The sequence below is a fragment of the Tupaia chinensis genome, unplaced genomic scaffold, assembly GCF_000334495.1.
Source record: "Tupaia chinensis unplaced genomic scaffold, TupChi_1.0 Scaffold000600_1, whole genome shotgun sequence".
NCBI classification, from domain to species: Eukaryota; Metazoa; Chordata; class Mammalia; order Scandentia; family Tupaiidae; genus Tupaia; species Tupaia belangeri.
In genome coordinates, this window is record NW_006160117.1 from 1,973,391 (window position 1) to 1,978,963 (window position 5,573).

At 39.2% G+C, this 5,573-nt stretch overlaps 1 pseudogene; it reads right to left on the reverse strand.

Annotated features, from left to right (window-relative positions):
- Positions 1-4,688, reverse strand: part of LOC102497882 (tigger transposable element-derived protein 1-like) — a 59,434-nt pseudogene extending 54,746 nt beyond the window's left edge.
- Between the last annotated feature and the right edge of the window lie 885 nt (positions 4,689-5,573).

The window sequence follows — 5,573 nt, forward strand, 5'->3', positions numbered from 1 at the left end:
CGCTTAACCCCAGTCAGAATGGCTAAAATTAAAAAAAAAAAAAAACCAATAATAGTGATAAGTGCTGGTGAGACTGCGGTGAAAAGGGAATTCTCCTACACTCGGTGGGAATGCGAATCAGTACAACCACTTTGGAGAATGATCTGCAGATACCTCAGAAACCTACAAAAAGAACTACCATACAATCCAGTAATTCCACTCTAAGGCATTTACCTAAAGGGTAGAAAAACCCTCAGTCGGAAAAACACTTGCACATCCATGTTTATTCCAGCATTATTTACAATCGCTAGGACATGGAATCAACCCAAATGTCCCAAAATAGATTACTGGATTGAAAATAATGTCAAACCCTGACATTTGATACAGAGCAGACAAATATGGAATACTTAATGCTAAGTAAAGCAAGTCAGACTATGAAAGACAGACTTTGTGTGTTCCTACTCAGTACATACTGATTATCTGTGCTCTATAGCAGAAACTGAAAGTTTCAAAGATATAGTAGCAAGGGAGGGCAATGGTAGATATTAGAGACAGTAAGGATAGGGGTGATGGGGATAGGTAATGGGTGGAGGGAGGGAGGGGAACAGGGGAAGGAAAAAAGTACATTTAATTGACAAAAAGATGAAAAGCTATTTGCTGATGATAATGTATGTAGTAATGTTTTTGTCTTGACTGATAATGCATGGCATTTGTGCTGGAAAAACCAATGTTGTACATGGTAAAGATATATGTGATTAAATGTAAATTAAAATTTAAAAAATTATAAAAAACCAACAAAATGCCTAGTGAATGAAGTCAGACTTGAAAGATCACAAAATGTATGACTGTATTTATAGGAAATATCCAGAGTAGATAAATCCATAGAAATAGAAAGGAGGCTAGTGCTTGCTCAGAGCTGGGGAAAAAGAATGGTCAGGGCCTGCTTAATTGTTATGGTATATGCTTCTCAGTGATGAAGACTTGGAACTAAACAGAGATTATGGTAGCACAAAATTGTCAATGTACTACATCCCACTAAACTGTACACTTTGAAATGATAATTTTATACCACATGCATTTTATCTCAATGATAAATAGAGCTTAATGAAAATAAATGTAACATTAAAATATGAGGAGACTTTAAAAGTTCATTAAAAAATGGAATTACAGTGGGACCAGCAGTTAGTATAATGGTTATGTCGCTGGACTCCCATGTAGTCAACCACGGTTCGCGTCCCGGACCTGGTGGCTTAAAACTCACATCGGGCACGCATGCATGTGTGCCCAAGATCCCAAGAGGAGAATGGCAGAGAAGGGATTGCGGTGTGACCATCCCCCCTGGGGGGGTGATTTCTCGCTTTCTAGCTCTCAGTCTGTCTCTGTCTGTCAAGTGCATGCACCCTATAGCAAAAAAACCTCTCCAAAATAAAAAAAAATGGAATCACAGTTTACTTTGGTGTAAAATGTTTGGAAATTCAGTCATAGTTTTTCTTTATGTGCGTTTTTGATGACCTTTACAAAGATTCCCCTCTTGTGTGGGATGCAGCTAAAGTAGTGCTGAAAGGGAAAGATAATCATTAAATGTTTACATGATGAAAAAAAATTCAGATCAATTAATACAGTAACTATCTAAAATATCTATAGAGTTGTTAAAAGATATCATTTTGAGGTAAGAAATCTTGTTTTAAATATTAGATTCTGAACTCATAAAGGAAAATATTAATATTAGTAAATTTGATGACATAAATATCACCACAGATACAGTTGTTTTTTGCTACAGGTGCTCACCAGACAGAGACAGACAGAGAGAGAGAGAGGAAGAGAAAGAGAGAAAGTGAGAAGTCCTCCCATCTCCAGGGGGATGGCCATGCCGTAATCCCTTCTCCATTCTCCTCTTAGGACTTTAGGCATGCATGCATGTGTACCCAGTGTGTTTTTCAAGCCACTGGGTCTGGGATTCAAACAGCACAGTTGGCCATGTGGGATACAGATACCTTAACCACAACACCATTGGCTGGCCCAGGACATAGCTTTCAAAAAACACCAGGAAGTTAACATTTAACTGTCAGAATGAAAAAAAAAAATTACAAAACATATGGTTTAAATAAACTTCCAGAATATAGAAAAAAACTACAAATCTAAAAGAAATATACATGGATCCAAATAGAAAAATACATAAAGGGTATGTACTGACAGTTCACAGAAGGAGCAATATGGAAAGCTAATCAATTTTTGGGCCAGCCCATGGCATGTTGGATAAGGAGGTTAGATTCGACATGGCCAACTGTGCAGTTGAGTTCTGGACCTGGAGGCTTGCTGGACCTTTGTGCACGTGTGCCTAAAATTCCAACAGGAGGAAGAAATGGAGGAGAATGAACTGTGGCATGACTATTCCCTATACGGAGGTGTTTTTCACCATGTTCCCTGCTCCCTTACCCATCAAGTGCCCATGCCTTCTGGCTAATTAAAAACAAATAAACAAAATATTTTAAAAGAAAGCATATTATCACTAGCCATTAGAGCTAATTGAGTTTTTTAAAGTAAAGAGCAGGGGTCAGCAGGTGGCATGGTGGTTAAGTAGCCGGACTCCTACATGACTGTGCTTTGAGTCCCAGACCTGGCAACCTGCCTTCTCACTCTCTCTCTCTCTGGTCACATTAAAAAAATAATAGTAGTAAATCAAATCAAATAAATCATTCTTAAAAAAAAGTAAGAAATATCACTTTTTTAAAAAGAGATTTTTGCCTTAGGGCATGTGCACTAGCCACAGAGACAGAGAGACACAGTGAGAGGGAAAATTAGAAATCAGCCCCCTGGGAGGATGGCGATGCCACAATCCCTTCTCCTCTGCTCTCCCGGGATTTTGGGCACACATGCACACACCTCTGGCGTGATTTTCAAGCCACTAGGTTCAAAACTTGACTTGTAGGGACCAGCAGTTAGTGTAATGGCTATGTCGCTGGAGTCCCATGTAGTCAACCGTGGTTCACCTCCCAAACCCAGTGACTTAAAACTCATGCCGGGCGCATGTGTGTGCATGCTCAAGATCCCGAGAGGACAATGGAGGAGAAGGGATTGCGGCATGGCCATCCCCCCCGGGGGGGGATTTCTCGTTTTCTGTCTGTCTGTCTGGTGAGCACATGTGCCCTATAGCAAAAACCTCTAAAAAAACAAACAAAACAAAACAAACAAACAAATAAACTTGAACTGCAGTCAGCCATGTGCCATGTGGGAGTCCAGTGACATAACTGCTATACCATCTGCTGTTCTCAAGAATATTATTTTTAAGCCATGAAATCAGCAAAAATATTTAAAACAACTGATAACATTCTAGTATTGGAAAAAGCATTAAAAATCAATATTCTAATACACACTGGTATGTCATTTGGAAGGCAATTTGATTGTACCCGTCAAAATTTAAAATGCAAATTCCTTTTATCCATTAATTCCATTCGTAAGTATCTAATCCAGAGGAAATAACACATAAGCCTACAGATAATCAAGAAAAAGAATATTTACAGCTTCTCTTTTTCTAACACAGCAAATACTATATACCACAATCCATCCTAAGTGTTTGGCTTATGTTTATTTGCCTACCTTTTAGAAGACACTTATAGACTAGTGCAGGTATTATCTCTGGCCCAGCTGCTGTAGTGCAGTAATAATGCTAGTGCCCGCAAGTCTGGAAGCCATATGGCTGACTACAGGTTCATGTTCCTGAATCAGCCTGAAAATATGCCAGGTGTGCAAATATGGGCTATAGGATCCTAAAGAGTTGGAGGGCTGGGGAACGGAGATCTCACCATGATGAGATCCTGCCATTGGAGCTTCTCTTTCTCTTGCACATGTGTATGCACTATATATGTGCTCTCTGTCATGAAAATATCACACCAAATTTATGTTTGAAGAATATCTTTAAAAGATATCAAGGAGACAGGAAGACTGGAAGAGAGGGAGTCCTTAATCATATTTTGACAAAGAAAAAGGCTGTGAGTGGAAAATCTGGTGAAATCTGAATGAAGTCTAGAGTTAACAATATTGTACCAATGTTAATTTCTTTTTTAAAGAATTATTTTATTTAACTTTATTTATTATTATTATTATTTTTCAGTTTGATCAGAGAGAGACAGAGAAAGACAGAGAGAGAAAGTGAGAAAGCAAACCACCCGGTCCAGGACTCAAACTGGGGTCGACCATGTGGGAGTCCAGTACCTTAACCACCATACCACCTGCTGGCCCCATGGTTTTTTCTTTTGATTTGAAATTTACATACAATGAAATACATGAATTTTAAATGCACATTTGCTGAGTTTTGACAAAGGCATTTGCCTCTGTAATCCAAATCTTTGTCAAGATAGGGGGCATTAAGATCACCCCAGAAAGATCCTCATGCCCCTTATCAATCAATCCCACCCCTCCTAACATTCACACTGTTTTGTTACTCGTTTTTCACTATTATAGCAGAATAATTTTCCTGTGTTGCTCCCTAATCTCCAAGGTGTTCTGTTCATACACACAGTTTCTTTAGTCACTGAGGTCTTCGCTGTTCCAGGCACCAGGCCTTATATGAGGTGGTGTGGGAACACACTGGGCCCGGGTTGTCTGGGTTTGCATCCCAGGCCCAGCGTTTTCTAGGGCAAGTCACTTACCCTCACCGAGCCTCCCTTTCCTGATCCATAAATGGGGGATAGCGGTATTAACGTCAACATTGCAGGTTTCTCTGTTATGAAAAAATCACACCAAATTTATGTTTGAAGAATATCTTTAAAAGATATCAAGGAGACAGGAAGACTGGAAGAGAGGGAGTCCTTAATCATATTTTGACAAAGAAAAAGGCTGTGAGTGGAAAATCTGGTGAAATCTGAATGAAGTCTAGAGTTAACAATATTGTACCAATGTTAATTTCTTTTTTAAAGAATTATTTTATTTAACTTTATTTATTATTATTATTATTTTTCAGTTTGATCAGAGAGAGACAGAGAAAGACAGAGAGAGAAAGTGAGAAAGCAAACCACCAGGTCCAGGACTTGAACTATGGTCAACCATGTGGGAACTCAGTCCCTTTAACCACCACACTACCTGCCAGCCTCACAATGTTAATTTCTTAGTTCTGATAAAAGTACCATGTTTATGTGTGATGTTAACATTAGACAAGGTGAATGAAGATATAAAGAAATCGTACTATCTATGCAGACTTTCTATCAACCTACATTTGTGTTTTCTAGATTTTTTTTGTAGAGATTTTTGCCTTAGGGTGTTTGTGAGCCCTAGAGACAGAGACAGAGTTAGTGAGGGGGAAAGTGAGAAACCACCCTCCAGGGAATATGGCCATGCCACAATCCCTTCTCCTCCATTTTTCTCCTAGGATTTTGGGTACACATGCACAAGCACCCAGTGTGATTTTCAAGCCACTGGGTCCAGGCCTAGCACCGCAGCGAGCCATGTGGGAGTCCAGTGATGTAATCACTTTGCCATCTGCTGGCCCCTTTGAATAAAGTTTTAAAAATATCCTTAATATCTCACAGCTAGTTGAAACAGTTGGACAGCAAAGCCATGGAGAATAAAATTAGCATGTAGTATTTGGAGACTAATTA